Source organism: Ranitomeya imitator, chromosome 5 (genome assembly GCF_032444005.1).
Source record: "Ranitomeya imitator isolate aRanImi1 chromosome 5, aRanImi1.pri, whole genome shotgun sequence".
In the NCBI taxonomy this organism is placed as follows: Eukaryota; Metazoa; Chordata; class Amphibia; order Anura; family Dendrobatidae; genus Ranitomeya; species Ranitomeya imitator.
This window is the reverse complement of record NC_091286.1, coordinates 394,888,276-394,907,053: the sequence shown is the minus strand read 5'-3', so window position 1 is coordinate 394,907,053 and position 18,778 is coordinate 394,888,276. Positions and strand designations below refer to the sequence as shown.

At 45.3% G+C, this 18,778-nt stretch overlaps 1 protein-coding gene across 1 annotated transcript in view; it reads right to left on the bottom strand.

Moving 5' to 3' along the window:
- Positions 1-18,778, bottom strand: part of CSMD1 (CUB and Sushi multiple domains 1) — a 3,308,788-nt gene that overhangs the window by 95,467 nt on the left and 3,194,543 nt on the right. The gene's annotated exons all lie outside the window — the stretch shown is intronic.

Genomic DNA, 18,778 nt, shown 5'->3' with positions numbered 1-18,778 from the left:
GTATCACAAGTGCAGACAAACAAAGGAAAGCAGAACATAGGTTAAATGGAAGGTCGAAAAATAGGATGTAGATGCATGTTGAATAAACCACAAAATTTTGCAGAAATGATTGCAGCATAATCAGAACAGTCTCTAACAATATCATTTTGTAATGCATACAGCAGATAATGGTTTAATCACCAGGTCTGAAGAGCAGTAGATACAAGTTATAGAAACTAAAAGAGTTTGTAAAGATTAACCCCTTTACCCCTTTAGGGTGGTTTGCAAATTAATGATGGGCCAGTCTTTGCAATTCTGACCACTGTCACTTTATGAGGTTATAACTCTGGAATGCTTCAACGGATCCCAGTGATTCTGAGAATGTTTTTTTTTGTGAAAATAAAATGTCCTCGGTATGACTTGCGTTTATTTGTAAAAAAAACTGATATTTGGTGAAAATGTTGCAATTTTAAAAATTTATATTTTCATGCCCTTAAATCACAGAGATACAGGTCCTTCTCAAAAAATTAGCATATAGTGTTAAATTTCATTATTTACCATAATGTAATGATTACAATTAAACTTTCATATATTATAGATTCATTATCCACCAACTGAAATTTGTCAGGTCTTTTATTGTTTTAATACTGATGATTTTGGCATACAACTCCTGATAACCCAAAAAACCTGTCTCAATAAATTAGCATATTTCACCCATCCAATCAAATAAAAGTGTTTTTTAATAACAAACAAAAAAACCAACAAATAATAATGTTCAGTTATGCACTCAATACTTGGTCGGGAATCCTTTGGCAGAAATGACTGCTTCAATGCGGCGTGGCATGGAGGCAATCAGCCTGTGACACTGCTGAGATGTTATGGAGGCCCAGGATGCTTCAATAGCGGCCTTAAGCTCATCCAGAGTGTTGGGTCTTGCGTCTCTCAACTTTCTCTTCACAATATCCCACAGATTCTCTATGGGGTTCAGGTCAGGAGAGTTGGCAGGCCAATTGAGCACAGTAATACCATGGTCAGTAAACCATTTACCAGTGGTTTTGGCACTGTGAGCAGGTGCCAGGTCGTGCTGAAAAATGAAATCTTCATCTCCATAAAGCATTTCAGCCGATGGAAGCATGAAGTGCTCCAAAATCTCCTGATAGCTAGCTGCATTGACCCTGCCCTTGATGAAACACAGTGGACCAACACCAGCAGCTGACATGGCACCCCACACCATCACTGACTATGGGTACTTGACACTGGACTTCAGGCATTTTGGCATTTCCTTCTCCCCAGTCTTCCTCCAGACTCTGGCACCTTGATTTCCAAATGACATGCAAAATTTGCTTTCATCAGAAAAAAGTACTTGGGACCACTTAGCAACAGTCCAGTGCTGCTTCTCTGTAGCTCAAAAGTGGCTTTACCTGGGGAATGCGGCACCTGTAGCCCATTTCCTGCACACGCCTGTGCACGGTGGCTCTGGATGTTTCCACACCAGACTCAGTCCACTGCTTCCTCAGGTTCCCCAAGGTCTGGAATCGGTCCTTCTCCACAATCTTCCTCAGGGTCCGGTCTCCTCTTCTCGTTGTACAGCGTTTTCTGCCACATTGTTTCCTTCCAACAGACTTACCATTGAGGTGCCTTGATACAGCACTCTGGGAACAGCCTATTTGTTGAGAAATTTCTTTCTGGGTCTTACCCTCTTGCTTGAGGGTGTCAATGATGGCCTTCTTGACATCTGTCAGGTCGCTAGTCTTACCCATGATGGGGGTTTTGAGTAATGAACCAGGCAGGGAGTTTATAAAAGCCTCAGGTATATTTTGCATGTGTTTAGAGTTAATTAGTTGATTCAGAAGATTAGGGTAATAGGTCGTTTAGAGAACCTTTTCTTGATATGCTAATTTATTGAGACAGGTTTTTTGGGTTATCAGGAGTTGTATGCCAAAATCATCAGTATTAAAACAATAAAAGACCTGACAAATTTCAGTTGGTGGATAATGAATCTATAATATATGAAAGTTTAATTGTAATCATTACATTATGGTAAATAATGAAATTTAACACTATATGCTAATTTTTTGAGAAGGACCTGTATGTCACACCAAATAATTAAATAACATTTCCCACATGTTTATTTTACATCAGCACAATTTCAAAACATTTTTTTCTTTTGTTAGGAAGTTATAAGGGTTAAAAGTTGACCAGCGATTTTTAATTTTTCCAGCAAAATTTACAAAACCATTTTTTAGTGACCACATCACATTTGAAGTCACTTTGATGTGTCCATATGAAAGAAGATACCAAAATTGACACCATTCTAAAAATAGCACTCCTAAAGGTGCTCAAAACCACATTCAAGAAGTGTATTAACCCTTGATGTGCTCCACTTGAATTTTTTGAAAAAAAGAACATTTAACTTTTTTCACAAAAAATTGACTTCAGATCCAATTTTTTTTAATTTTTACAAGGGTAACAGGAATAAATGAACCCAAAAATTTGTTGTGTAATTTCTCCTAAGCATGTGTTAGGAGTCGAGTTTCCTCTGCTGCACAGGGGGAATCTCGATCCGTGTCTGCTGCGGTCTCCCATTCAGCATCGACCGCAGTGGGGTCTGCTCAGCGGAGACGTCACTCCCAGCGTCTCGCTGAGGCTGATTCGGTGCATAGGGTCACTACTGCCTTTTCTGGCTTTCCTATGGTACCCTGCACTGATCTGCGGCGAGCAGGCCTCTCTGGGACTAAGTCCTTATTTACACACACTGAGCATGCCCAGGGCAAGGTCTCCCATTGGAGGTCGAGGGTCACATGTTCGGTCACATGTTCAGGTACTGCAGCGCATCCTATTGGTCCTCCAGGAAGGTCCTGAAAGGGCAAAACTTTGGTAGCAGCTTCCTGTGCTGTAACTATATAAACTGCGCATGACCGCACGGCCATGTGCTAGTATCGTCTTTTGTCATATGCTTTGCGCCAATGTGGTCATGCGTTTGTGTGTGTTCAGGGACCCGGCTGAAATAAGCCCCTAGACTGCTGGCACCTCCGGCGAGGAGATTGTGTATAAGTGTGTTCAGGGACCCGGCTGAAATAAGCCCCTAGAATGCTGGCTCCTCCGGCGAGGAGATTGTGTATGCATGCATGACCACTCACTGCTCACATCTGGGTAGTTGGCCTGTGCCTCTGTGAAAGTCTAACAGGGCACAGAGCCTGCCTCTCGCGGTTACTCTGTGAAGCTAACAGAGTTGGTATATACCGCCATATAGAGCCGCCATTATTTAGCAGCAGGTACTTTCCTGCACGGTGGATCCCGGGTTGCGAACGCACCAATTCCATTTAATAAACTATATATTTGGTGCGTTCCGCCAACCCTAACAGTATACTAGCGCCAGGATCTGGCTAAGTAATGGCGGATGAACAGCGATTGCAGGGGTACATCCAGCTGCTGGAGGGCTGGTTGGCGTCTCTTGAGCGTGCAACCTCGGCGGTGGATGTTACCGCAATAGCTGTTCAGGCTGCTAGCATGGCTGCAGCAGCTTTACCCACTGCCACCTCTGTTCCGACCCTATCACACCTTCCTTTGCCTGAGAGATACTCTGGGGACAGTAAGTCCTGTAGGGGTTTCGTGAGCCAATGTGGTATACACCTCGAGCTCCTGGCTGCACATTTCCCTACTGAGCGGGCAAAGGTGGGATTCATAATCTCCCTCTTGTCGGACAGAGCGTTGGAGCGGGCTACGCCGCTGTGGGAGCGCAACGATCATGTGGTGCGGAGTGTTCCTCGGTTTCTGGACTCTCTGAAACAGGTCTTTTTAGGACCTCAAGTCAACCATGATACAGCGCTCCAACTGCTGGCTTTGACTCAGGGTTCAACCATGGTCAGCCATTTTGCTGTTCTCTTCCGGACATTAGCGTCTGAGTTGTAATGGCCAGATAAAACCCTCATTCCCGTATTTTGGAGGGGGCTGGCTGACCATGTGAAGGACGCTTTGGCCACTAGGGAGATTCCCGCCACACTGGAGGAGCTCATAGCCATATCTACTCGCATAGACCTTCGTTTTCACGAGCGAAGGTTGGAGCGAGCCAGTGTAGGCAGAGGTTTCGGCTGGCTCCCACCTTCGCCAAACCTTTGGAATCTCCAGTCCAGGCGTCCGAGTCACATGAGGCCTTAGAGGTGACACGAGCGGGATCCAAGTCTCAGTCCGCCCGTGCACATAAGGTCCGTCATGTTTGCCGGCAGTCAGGACATCTTGCCTCCAAGGGTCCTCAGCGGTCGGGGAAACGTCAGCGTCTAGTGGCAGTTGGAGGAGGTACACTAGACACGGCGACGTTTGCCTCAAAGTTGTCCTTCAAGGGGACAATTACCATAGGCCCATCCACTCTTATGGTCGAGCTATGCGTGGATTCTGGGGCAGAGGGTAATTTTATGTCTTCCTCTTTTGCCCAGCGTCACGCAATACCCTTGGTGATGCTCGCCAAGCCTTTAACCGTTCGAGTGGTAAATGGGTCAACACTACCCTCATAGATTACCCACCAAACCATTCCTTTCACGCTTTCTGTGTCTCCATCACATCAGGAGATAATCTCCCTATTAGTCATTCCTGAGGGAATTGATGAGGTCCTGTTGGGGATACCATGGCTTTGCTACCATTCTCCTCATATTGAGTAGTCCTCTGGGAGAATTTTGGGATGGAGTAAATCCTGCGAGGGTAGATGTCAGAGGGAGTGCGTTCAGGTTGCTACTACACAGGTACCCGCAGATCTTTCCTCTCTCCCCAAGCACTATTGGCCCTATGCAGACGTGTTCTCCAAAAGAGCTGCGGAGACCCTTCCGCCTCACCGCACCTATGACTGTCCTATTGACCTCTTGCCTGGTGCTGAGCCTCCCCGGGGTCGAGTCTATCCGTTATCTCTCCCGGAGACGGAGGCAATGTCTCAGTACATCCAAGAAAATCTGGCAAGAGGATTCATTAGGAAGTCAGTGTCACCGGCAGGGGCTGGGTTCTTCTTCGTACAGAAGAAGACTGGAGATTTACGTCCATGCATAGACTACAGGGGTCTTAACGCCATCACCGTTAAGAACAAGTACCCATTACCCCTGATATCTTTGCTGTTGGATAGGCTACGGGGAGCGAGGGTATTTACGAAGTTAGATCTGTGGGGTGCTTACAACCTGATTCGCATCCGTGAGGGGGATGAATGGAAGACGGCTTTTAACACCAGGGATGGGCACTATGAATATCTGGTGATGCCCTTTGAGCTCTGTAATGCCCCAGCCGTTTTCCAAGACTTTGTGAACGACATCTTCCGGGATATGCTCACCACCTCGGTCGTAGTCTATCTGGATGATATTCTCATCTTCTCTCCAGATATTGACTCCCATCGGAGAGATGTTCGCAAAGTCTTCGACCTCTTACGGGCAAACTCCCTCTACGCCAAGTTGGAGAAGTGTGTGTTTGAGCAGGAGTCCTTGCCTTTCCTTGGTTACATCATCTCTGCCCAGGGTTTGGCTATGGATCCTGCCAAGCTACAGGCTGTAATGGACTGGCAGGAACCCCATTCTCTTAAAGCGGTGCAGTGCTTTATGGGGTTCATTAATTACTATCGCCAGTTCATTCCACACTTCTCAACTTTGGTAGCTCCCTTGGTTGCCCTCACCAAAAAGGGAGCAAATCCCAAGTTGTGGTCAGAGGAGGTCTCCAAAGCCTTTCTCTCGATCAAGTCACACTTCGCTAGCGCTCCCATCCTACATTGCCCCGATGTTGATAAACCATTTATCTTGGAGGTGGATGCCTCATCCGTTGGTGCTGGAGCAGTCCTTTTCCAAAAGGATGCTCAAGGTCGGAAGCATCCTTGCTTCTTCTTCTCCAAGACCTTCACACCAGCGGAGAGGAATTATTCCATCGGGGACAGGGAGTTGCTAGCCATGAAGTTGGCTTTTTCAGAGTGGAGACATCTTTTGGAGGGAGCTCGCTTTCCCTTCCAAGTCTTCACTGACCACAAGAACTTGGTATATCTACAAACGGCCCAGCGGCTGAATTCTCGCCAGGCTAGATGGTCCCTGTTCTTCTCCCGGTTCCATTTTACTCTCCATTTCCTCTCCGGGGAAAAGAACGTTCGTGCTGATGCTCTCTCCCGCTCCGTAGTGTCATCGGAGGAGGAGGAGCCTCGGCTTATTGTCCCTTCTGAGAGCCTGAGAACTGTAGCTCCGGTTTAGCTTGAGTCTGTGCCCCCGGGCAAGACTTTCGTACCAGCTAACTTGCAACCGGAGGTTCTCTCTTGGGCTCACTCCTCCAGAGTGGGTGGGCATTTTGGGAACAAGAGGACATCTGAGCTTTTGGCGAGAACATACTGGTGGCCGCATATGGCCCGAGATGTCAGGGACTATATTCAGGCGTGCGTTTCTTGCGCCCAGAATCGGTCTCCTCGGCAACAGCCTGCTGGGTTGCTTTACCCTCTACCGGTGGCAGACAGGCCCTGGGAGATGGTCGGGATGGACTTTGTGGTGGGCCTACCCAAGTCGCGTGGCTGCTCCATTATTTGGGTTGTCACCAACCATTTCTCTAAGATGGTGCATTTGGTGCCGCTTCCTCGGTTACCCTCAGCACGGGCCTTGGCGGTGTTGTTCATTAAGCACGTTTTCCGATTGCATGGTATGCCTGATAAGATTGTCAGCGATCGGGGTCCCCAGTTCGCGTCTCGGTTTTGGAGAGAGCTCTGCCGTTTACTCAGCATAGAGTTAAACCTCTCCTCTGCATACCATCCCGAGACGAATGGGTTGGTGGAGAGAACCAACCAGACTCTAGTGACATATTTGCGACATTTCGTCTCTGCTAGGCAGGATGACTGGGCATCTTTGCTACCTTGGGCGGAATTTGCCTTGAACAACGCCGTAGCCGATTCCACTGGTCAAACTCCTTTTCTCCTTAATTTCGGCCAGCATCCGCGTGTCCCTGTGCCCATGCCCGTGTCATCCAACGATTCTAGGGTGGCAGACTGGGCGGTGGAGGCACATGACATCTGGGACCGCACACAGGATGCCATCCGGGCCTCCAAGGAGAGAATGAGGGTTTCGGCTGATACACACCGGCGCCCCGCTCCGGTTTTTGCTCCTGGCGACTTAGAGTGGCTCTCCGCCCGTAACATCAGGCTGCGAGTTGAGTCCACTAAGTTTGCTCCTCGCTACATTGGCCCGTTTAAGGTTCTGGAACAGGTCAACCCTGTGGTCTACCGTTTGGCTATTCCTCCACGCCTTGGTATCACCGATACTTTTCACGTTTCCCTCTTAAAGCCCGTTCATTTGTCCCGGTTTTCAGAGTCATCTGTTGGGACATCGGGTTCATCCACGGATGAGTTTGAGGTGAATGCTATTGTGGGGTGCAAGGTGGTACGTGGCAAGAAATTTTATCTGGTGGACTGGAAGGGTCACGGCCCAGAGGATAGAACCTGGGAGCCTGTGGAGCACATTCGGGCTCCGCTGCTTATTGCAGCTTTTGAGCGTAGTGAGGCTCAAGGAGGGGGGGCCCAAGGAGGGGGGGTAATGTTAGGAGTCGAGTTTCCTCTGCTGCACAGGGGGAATCTCGATCCGTGTCTGCTGCGGTCTCCCATTCAGCATCAGCCGCAGTGGGGTCTGCTCAGCGGAGACGTCGCTCCCAGCGTCTCGCTGAGGCTGATTCGGTGCATAGGGTCACTACTGCCTTTTCTGGCTTTCCTATGGTACCCTGCACTGATCTGCGGCGAGCAGGCCTCTCTGGGACTAAGTCCTTATTTACACACACTGAGCATGCGCAGGGCAAGGTCTCCCATTGGAGGTCGAGGGTCACATGTTCGGTCACATGTTCAGGTACTGCAGCGCATCCCATTGGTCCTCCAGGAAGGTCCTGAAAGGGCAAAACTTTGGTAGCAGCTTCCTGTGCTGTAACTATATAAACTGCGCATGACCGCACGGCCATGCGCTAGTATCGTCTTTTGTCATATGCTTTGCGCCAATGTGGTCATGCATTTGTGTGTGTTCAGGGACCCGGCTGAAATAAGCCTCTAGAATGCTGGCACCTCCGGCGAGGAGATTGTGTATAAGTGTGTTCAGGGACCCGGCTGAAATTAGCCCCTAGAATGCTGGCTCCTCCGGCGAGGAGATTGTGTATGCATGCATGACCACTCACTGCTCACATCTGGGTAGTTGGCCTGTGCCTCTGTGAAAGTCTAACAGGGCACAGAGCCTGCCTCTCGCGGTTACTCTGTGAAGCTAACAGAGTTGGCATATACCGCCCTATAGAGCCGCCATTATTTAGCAGCAGGTACTTTCCTGCACGGTGGATCCCGGGTTGCGAACGCACCAATTCCATTTAATAAACAATATATTTGGTGCGTTCCGCCAACCCTAACAGCATGCCAATACCTCATATGAGGGAGAAACCACTGTATGGGTGCACGGCAGAACTCAGAAAGGAAGGAGAGCCATTTGACTTTTTGAATGCAAAATTTGCTGGAACAATTGGTGGACGCCATGTTGTATTTGGAGAGCCTCTGATGTGCCTAAACAGCGGAAATCCCCAACAAGTGACACCACTTTGGAAAATAGATTCCTAAGGGAAATTATCTAGATTTATGATGAGCACATTGAACTCTCAGTGATTCACATACGTTTATAATGTTGAATCGTTAAAAAATGTCCCCCCAAATATGTTTTCAGCAGAAAATATTGCATCTTCATAGGGGCAACAGGAAATTTTACCATACAATTTATTGCACAATGTCTCCTGAGTTTGCTGATACCCCATATGAGGGAGAAAACCACTGTTTGGGTGCACTGAAGAGCTCAGAAGGGAAGGAGCGCCATTTGACTTTTTGACAGCAAAATTTGCTGGAACAATTGGCAAATACATTGTTGCATTTGGAGAGTCCCTGATGTGCCTAAACAGTGAAAATTCCCCACAACTGACACCATTTTGGAAATTTGACCCCTCAGGGAACTGATCTGGATGAGTGCTGAGCACATTGAACCCTCAGGTGCTTCACAGAAGTTTAAATCGTTGAGCGGTAAAAATAAAAAAAATCTAAATTTCCCCACAAATATGTTTTTAGCACAAAATATTGCATTTTCATAAGGGTAACAGGAGAAATTGCACCATACAATTTGTTATGCAATCTCTCCTGAGTATGCAGATAACCCATATGTTGGGGAATACTACTTTTGAGGCACAGTGCAAAGCTAAGAAGGAAAGAGGTGCCATATTGGAGTTCTGATTTTGCTGGAATGGTTTGAGGGTGCCATGTCGCACTGGCAGAGCCCCTGAGATGCCAGAAAAACAGAAGCCCCCTATAAGCGAACTCATTTTACAAACTACACTCTCCAATTAAGTAATTTAGTGGTGCAGTGATTGTATTGACACCACATGTGCCTCACAGAATTTTACACCATTGAGCGGTGTAGGAAGAATAAATTACATTTTTACCACAAAAATGTTTTTTAGCTCCAAGTTTTTAATTTGTCCAAGGTCTAGTAGTTTTTTTTTTTAACAAACTGAGCTCAATTTTTTCCTGAGTTCACCAATACCCCACATGTAATTGGGAAATATTTTTCAGGCACAGTGCAAAGCTCTGAAGGCAAGGAGCGCCATATTTTACTGTTATGGTTTACGGGTGCCATGACCCACAGGGAGAGGCCATAAGCTGCCAAACAGCAGATCTCCCCTTAAGTGACCACATATTACAAACTACACCTCTCAATGAATTCTTCTAGGGGTGCAGTAATCATAGTGACACCACTGGTGTCTCACAGAACTTTATACCATTGAGCAGTGAAGAAAAAAAACTACATTTTTCCACCAAAATTTAGTTTTAGCCCTAGATTTTACATTTTCACACAAGAAGTCAGTAAACATTGAACCAAAATTTGTCCCACAATTTCTACTGAATGTGGCAATACCCCATATTTGGCTATACAGAACTACTTATCCATAAGGAGAGACTCGGGAGGAACGGAGCGTATTTGCCTCCTGGAACACAGATTTTCCTGGAACAGTTTGCAGACTCCATAAACAGAGTCACTAATTGCTAGAAGATCAGAGTCCCCCCAAAGTAACCCCATTTGGGATACTATATCCCTTGGGGAATTTATCTACAGGTGTAGTCACAATTTTGACTCCTTGGGTATTTTCCAGAAACAAGCAGCAATGAATGTTGCCGAGTGAAAATTGCAAACTGCCAATGTAGTGACCAGTATGCTGTAGCGACCAGTACATTGCAGTCACCAGTACTTTATGCCCAACAGGTGCTTCTGGAGGCATGCACTTGTAAGTTAGGCAGGCTCTCAATGCTTCTAAAATGCTAAGTGTGGACGATATATGTGATTTAGGTACACTGTGGGGCTCAGAAGGGAGGGGGGCATTTGGATTTGGGAGCGGAGAATTTGCTGAATTTCTTTGGTGGGTGAGGAGCCGTTTCACTTTTCCAGAGCCTTTATGATACTGTGGAAGCCCCCTGTTTCCACTAAAAGATAACGCACCTGAGCCAGGGCTTGCTTTTTTTGTGGATTGAGATGAAGCTTTTATTGAGAATATTTTACACTACATTTGGGGTCACATTTATCCAGCGCTCTATGCTGACCACTTATTTTGATGTGGCACTTTTATGCAATCCTAAAAAGACAGACAGGTCACATGGCATCCTCAGTCTCATTCTGTCTCAGTCCACAGTCCATCTGTCTCATTATAGGGAATCTTCCGCCAGAGGTTCCATCTGAATCATGGATTTCAGAAATTTACATGGAAACACCGATGTAAGAGCTCAGCACACAGCGCTGGATAAATGAGCACCGAGCCTTACCACCATCTTTTGGAGGCAGAATGAAACAATCAACAGCATGTAAAGGATTGGTTTTATTTATTTTTCACTCTGTTCCTTGTGCAGTATAAATGATTAGGTGACTTTATTCTTTGGGTTGGTTCGATTACAGTGATACCAGCTTTGTATGGGGTTTTAATGATTGGTTGCAGTCACACACTAACAGATGTTTTTTATTGCAAAAAATAGTTTTTGCATCATCACATTTTGAGAGCTATAATTTTTCCAGATTTTGGCCCACAGAGGCAAGTGATGGTTTGCTTTTTGCGAGACGAGTTGACGCTTTCATTAGCAACATTTTAAGGCATATGACATTTTTTCATCACTTTCTATTCTGATTTTTGTGAGGCAGAATGAAAGAAAACAGCAATTCAGGAATTTCTTTGGTGGAAGGGGGGCTTATGCTGTTCCGTGGGTGGTAAAATTGATAAGGCAGTTTTATTTTTTGGGTCAGTATGATTACAGTGATACCTCATTTATATCTTTTTTACGTTTTGGCGCTTTAATACAATAGAAAATTGTTAACTGAACATAACACTGACTGACTGCTGCAAGCCACATATGTCTAAGTTGACCCTGGATGATGATGAAAGTGAGGTATGCTTAACAACTTTTGAATTAAACGTGCAGCACAATAGATGGTGGCAGCCAAAGGGAGAGGGAGCAGGGCCTAACCCAGTATATGAGACAGGTATTTTGCAGGTCTACCAGCTCTTAGTTGATGACACTTTTGGCATCTTCTGATTTTAAAGGGAAGCAAGCTTGAAGTGTTTTTTCTGTACTAAATTTGTTTGGCTGATCACTGCTTCTGTGGACAGATGATTTATTGAACCACGTGATTAGCTACAACAGTGACGTGAACTGCAGGCTAGATGTCGTCACTGAAACCTACAGTATCTACAACGACTGGGACAGCGACTGAGAGGCAGGTGGGTTAAGCAACAGCTGTGATTTTTTTTACTGGCATGCAATGCCTAAAATTTATAACCAGAAAACTGCTATAAATATAGAAGTGAAATTAATGATAAACTGTGAAGCTTTACGTTAAACATTGCCAACCTCGGACTCAAATTATATGAGTTGATTTAAATATTTGTGACAGGTAGACTACCTATAAAACATTTGTCAGCTTAATGTCAGCAGTCAGTATAATGTGCATGGGGGCCTCCTGTGTTTATTTCCAACTGAAGATGAAAAATGAGAATCAGGTTTGTTGAATTACTTAAGCTCTTCCCATTATCGCCATTATTCTATTTTCAGTTTTTAGTTTTTCATTACACAGGTCTGCGACTAAAAAGCTGTTTGATTATTTTCATCTAATTTCCATGTATTTTGGTGTGCTGAAAATGAAAAAAATATTGAAAAAAATCCTGGATGTCAAGATTTGCCACAAAATGCAAAATTCTCTTCAAATTTAGTATATTTTTCTCAATTTTTGGTATTTTTTTATCTTAGGGTTTTGAAAGTCAAAATTATTATTAATTCGCATCAATGCATTGAAGATATACAATGCCAAAAAAATATAACTTTCAAAGAAAAGAACTTTTAGAGTAAGCTGATGAAACCAGCATCAACATGTTGCAAGCTCAACGAGCAGGCTCCGACATGCTCGGGCTTGATTCAATTGTTTTATCTTGGTTCTCGCCTGTTCACACTTTTTCATCTCAGTTCGTGTTAGCTCGTCATATTCAACGGTGTTTCCCAAAATTAGCATTATGTCTCAGCGGAAGTGTATTAATTCGCCTGACAGTTTCTTTTACATTTGTGGTGAATATCCTCAAAAAGAAGGGTGGTTTGCATTTAACCCCTTCATGAACCAGCCTATTTTGACCTTAAAGACCTTGCTGTTTTTTGCAATCCTGACCAGTGTCCCTTTATGAGGTAATAACTCAGGAACGCTTCAACGGATCGTAGCGGTTCTGAGATGGTTTTTTCGTGACATATTGGGCTTCATGTTAGTGGTAAATTTAGGTTGATAAGTTTTGCGTTTATTTGTGATAAAAACGGAAATTTGGCAAAAATTTTAAAAATTTCGCAGTTTTCACATTTTGAATTTTTATTCTGTTAAACCAGAGAGTTATGTGACACAAAATAGTTAATAAATAACATTTCCCACATGTATACTTTACATCAGCACAATTTTGGAAACAACATTTTTTTTTGCTAGGAAGTTATAAGGGTTAAAATTTGACCAGCGATTTCTCATTTTTACAACGAAATTTACAAAACCATTTTTTTTAGGGACCACCTCACATTTGAAGTCAGTTTGAGAGGTCTATATGGCTGAAAATACCCAAAAGTGACACCATTCTAAAAAATGCACCCCTCAAGGTACTCAAAACCACATTCAAGAAGTTTATTAACCCTTCAGGTACTTCACAGCAGCAGAAGCAACATGGAAGGAAAAAATGAACATTTAACTTTTTAGTCACAAAAATTATCTTTTAGCAACAATATTTTTATTTTCCCAATGGTAAAAGGAGAAACTGAACCACGAAAGTTATTGTCCAATTTGTCCTGAGTACGCTGATACCTCATATGTGGGGGTAAACCACTGTTTGGGCGCACGGCAGGGCTTGGAAGGGAAGGAGCGCCAGTTGACTTTTTGAATGAAAAATTGGCTCCACTCTTTAGCGGACACCATGTCACGTTTGGAGAGCCCCCGTGTGCCTAAAAATTGGAGCTCCCCCACAAGTGACCCCATTTTGGAAACTAGACGCCCTAAGGAACTTATCTAGATGCATAGTGAGCACTTTGATCCCCCAGGTGCATCACAAATTGATCCGTAAAAATGAAAAAGTACTTTTTTTTTTCCACAAAAAAATTCTTTTAGCCTCAATTTTTTCATTTTCGCATGGGCAACAGGATAAAATGGATCCTAAAATTTGTTGGGCAATTTCTCCTGAGTACACCGATACCTCACATGTGGGGGTAAGCCACTGTTTGGGCACATGGTAAGGTTCGGAAGGGAAGGAGCGCCATTTGACTTTTTGAATGAAAAATTATCTCCATCGTTAGCGGACACCATGTCGCGTTTGGAGAGCCCGTGTGCCTAAACATTGGAGCTCCCCCACAAGTGACCCCATTTTGAAAACTAGACCCCCCAAGGAACTTATCTAGATCCTAATGAGCACTTTAAACCCTCAGGTGCTTCACAAATTGATCTGTAAAAATGAAAAAGTACTTTTTTTTCACACAAAAAATTCTTTTCGCCTCAATTTTTTCATTTTCACATGGGCAATAGGATAAAATGGATCCTAAAATGTGTTGGGCAATTTCTCCCGAGTACGCCGATACCTCATATGTGGGGGTAAACCACTGTTTGGGCACACGGCAGGGCTCGGAAGGGAAGGCGTGCCATTTGACTTTTTGAATGGAAAATTAGCTCCAATTGTTAGCGGACACCATGTCGCGTTTGGAGAGCCCCTGTGTGCCTAAACATTGGAGCTCCCCCACAAGTGACCCCATTTTGGAAACTAGACCCCCCAAGGAACTTATCTAGATGCCTAATGAGCACTTTAAACCCTCAGGTGCTTCACAAATTGATCTGTAAAAATGAAAAAGTACTTTTTTTTCACAAAAAAATTCTTTTCGCCTCAATTTTTTCATTTTTACATGGGCAATAGGATAAAATGGATACTAAAATGTGTTGGAAAATTTCTGCCGAGTATGCCGATACCTCATATGTGGGGGTAAACCACTGTTTGGGCACATGGCAGGGCTCGGAAGGGAAGGCGTGCGATTTGACTTTTTGAATGGAAAATTAGCTCCAATTGTTAGCGGACACCATGTCGCGTTTGGAGAGCCCCTGTGTACCTAAACATTGTAGCTCCCCCACAAGTGACCCCATTATTGAAACTAGACCCCCCAAGGAACTTATCTAGATGCATATTGAGCACTTTAAACCCCCAGGTGCTTCACAGAAGTTTATAACGCAGAGCCATGAAAATAAAAAATAATTTTTCTTTCCTCAAAAATCATTTTTTAGCCTGGAATTTCCTATTTTGCCAAGGGTAATAGGAGAAATTGGACCCCACATGTTGTTGTCCAGTTTGTCCTGAGTACGCTGATACCCCATATGTGGGGGTAAACCACTGTTTGGGCGCACGGCAGGGCTCGGAAGGGAAGGCACGCCATTTGGCTTTTTAAATGGAAAATTAGCTCCAATCATTAGCGGACACCATGTCACGTTTGGAGAGCCCCTGTGTGCCTAAACATTGGAGATCCCCCACAAATGACCCCATTTTGGAAACTAGACCCCCAAAGGAACTAATCTAGATGTTTGGTGAGGACTTTGAACCCCCAAGTGCTTCACAGAAGTTTATAACGCAGAGCCATGAAAAAAAAAAAAATATATTTTCTCAAAAATGATCTTTTAGCCTTCAATTTTTTATTTTCCCAAGGGTAACAGGAGAAATTTGACCCCAAAAGTTGTTGTCCAGTTTCTCCTGAGTACGCTGATACCCCATATGTGGGGGTAAACCACTGTTTGGGCACATGCCGGGGCTCAGAAGTGAAGTAGTGATGTTATGAAATGCAGACTTTGATGGAATGCTCTGCGGGCGTCACGTTGCGTTTGCAGAGCCCCTGATGTGGCTAAACAGTAGAAACCCCCCACAAGTGACCCCATTTTGGAAACTAGACCCCGAAAAGAGTTTATAATGCAGAGCCGTGAAAATAATAAATACGTTTTCTTTCCTCAAAAATAATTATTTAGCCCAGAATTTTTTATTTTCCCAAGGGTTACAGGAGAAATTGGACCCCAAAAGTTGTTGTCCAGTTTCTTCTTAGTACGCTGATACCCCATGTGTGGGGGTAAACTACTGTTTGGGCACACGTCGGGGCCCAGAAGGGAAGTAGTGACTTTTGAAATGCAGACTTTGATGGAATGGTCTGCGGGCGTCACGTTGCGTTTGCAGATCCCCTGGTGTGCCTCAACAGTAGAAACCCCCCACAAGTGACCCCATTTTAGAAACTAGACCCCCCAAGGAACTTATCTAGATATGTGGTGAGCACTTTGAACCCCCAAGTGCTTCACAGACGTTTACAACGCAGAGCCGTGAAAATAAAAAATCATTTTTCTTTCCTCAAAAATGATGTTTTAGCAAGCAATTTTTTATTTTCACAAGGGTAACAGGAGAAATTGGACCCCAGTAATTGTTACGCAGTTTGTCCTGAGTACACTGATACCCCATATGTGGGGGTAAACCACTGTTTGGGCACACGTCGGGGCTTGGAAGTGAGGGAGCACCATTTGACTTTTTGAATACAAGATTGGCTGGAATCAATGGTGGCGCCATGTTGCGTTTGGAGACCCCTGAAGTGCCTAAACAGTGGAAACCCCTCAATTCTACCTCCAACACTAACCCCAACACTAACCCCCCCACACCCCTAACCCTAATCCCAACTGTAGCCATAACCCTAACCACAACCCTAACCACAACCCTAATTCCAACCCTAACCCTAAGGCTATGTGCCCACGTTGCGGATTCGTGTGAGATTTTTCAGCATCATTTTTGAAAAATCCGCGGGTAAAAGGCACTGCGTTTTACCTGCGGATTTATCGCGGATTTCCAGCGTTTTTTGTGCGGATTTCACCTGTGGATTCCTATTGAGGAACAGGTGTAAAACGCTGTGGAATCCGCACAAAGAATTGACATGCTGCGGAAAATACAATGCAGCGTTTCCGCGCGGTATTTTCTGCACCATGGGCACAGCGGATTTGGTTTTCCATAGGTTTATATGGTACTGTAAACCTGATGGAACTCTGCTGCGAATCCGCAGCGGCCAATCCATTGCGGATCCGCAGCCAAATCCGCACAGTGTGCACATAGCCTAATTCTAAAGGTATGTGCACACACTGTGGAAAATTCTGCGGATCCGCAGCAGTTTCCCATGAGTTTACAGTTCAATGTAAACCTATGGGAAACAAAAATCGCTCTACACATGCTGCAGAAAAACTGCACGGAAACGCAGCGGTTTACATTCTGCAGCATGTAACTTGTTTCTGCGGATTCCGCAGCGGTTTTACAACTGCTCCAATAGAAAATTGCAGTTGTAAAACCGCAGTGAAATGCGCATAAAAACCACGGTAAATCCGCGATAAATCCGCAGCGGTTTAGCACTGTGGATTTATCAAATCCGCAGCGGAAAAATACGCAGAGGAACAGAATACGTGTGCACATACCGAAACCCTAACCCTAACCCTACCCCTAACCCTAACCCAACACCTAACCCTAACCCTACCCCTACCCCTAACCCTACCCCTAACCCTAACCCTAACCCTAACCCTATTCTAACCTTAGTGGGAAAAAAAAATTCTTTATTTTTTTATTGTCCCTACCTATGGGGGTGACAAAGGGGGGGGTCATTTATTATTTTTTTTTATTTTGATCACTGTGATAGATGATATCTCAGTGATCAAAATGCACTTTGGAACGAATCTGCCGCTCGGCAGATTCGGCGGGCGCACTGCGCATGCGCCCGCCATTTTGGAAGATGGCGGCGCCCAGGGAGAAGACGGACGGACCCCGGCAGGATCGGTAAGTATGATGGGGTGGGGGGAAGCACGGGGGGGATCGGAGCATGGGGGTGGATCGGAGCGCGGGGGTGGAACGGAGCACGGGGGGGGTGGAACGGAGCACGGGGGTGGTGGATCGGAGCATGGGGGGGTGGATGATGCACGAGGGGGGTGGATCGGAGTGCAGGGGGGTTGGATCGGAGCACGGGGGGGTGATTGGAGCATGGGGGGAGCGGACAAGAGCACGGGTGGAGCGGAGCACAGGACGGAGCGGTGCATAGCACCGATCGGAGGACTGGTGGGGGCGATCGGTGGGGTGGGGTGGGGACACATTAGTGTTTCCAGCCATGGCCGATGATATTGCAGCATCGGCCATGGCTGGATTGTAATATTTCACCAGTTATAATAGGTGAAATATTACAAATCGCTCTGATTGGCAGTTTCACTTTCAACAGCCAATCGTAGCCACGGGGGGGGGGGAAGCCATCCCCCCTGGGCTAAACTACCACTCCCCCTGTCCCTGCAGATCAGGTGAAATGGGAGTTAACCCTTTCACCAGATCTGCAGGGACGCGATCTTTCCATGACGCCACATAGGCGTCACAGGTTGGATTGGCACCGACTTTCATGACGCCTACGTGGCGTCAAAGGTCAGGAAGGGGTTAAAGAGCTCTTAGAGAAATTTTTAGGCAATAACAAAGACCCCTACTACAAAAAAATCATCGGACGAATGCTGAAAGCATTTCAAGCTTTAGGCTATGTGCACACGTATTCTTGTCCACTGCGGATTTTTCCGCAGCAGATTTGATAAATCTGCAGAGCAAAAACGCAGTGTTTTTGCTGCAGATTTATTGAGGATTTACGGCAGTTTTTCTGCGGTTTTCACTGCGGTTTTACAACTGCGGTTTTCCATAGGGGTAGCTGTAAAACTGCTGTGGAATCCGCAGAAAGAAGTGACATGCTGCGGAATGTAAACCGCTGCATTTCCGCGCATTTTTTTTCCACAGCATGTGCACAGCGTTATTGTTTTCCATAGGCTTACATTGTAATGTAAACTCATGGGAAACTGCTGCGGACCCGCAGCTGCGGAAACGCTGCGGATCCGCAGAGTTTTCCGCATCTTGTGCACATACCCTTAGGTTGCCTGATGAGTTTGAAAGTGCATTTCCTCCATTCCCACCTTGACAACTTTCCTGAAAATGTGTGAGCTGTGAGTGAAGAGCAAGGTGAACAATTCCACCAGGACATTAAAGAGATGGAAAGAAGATACCAGGGAAGAAGGAGCATTACAATGATAGCAGACTACTGTTGGACGCTTCAGAGAGACATTCCAGATGCTACTCACAAGCGTAAATGTACCAAGAGAGGACTCACAGGGAAGAAGAATCGATTTTAGTGTGTGTTAGTGAGCTCATTGCAGTTAAAAAAATGATTTTCATGAAACATTTG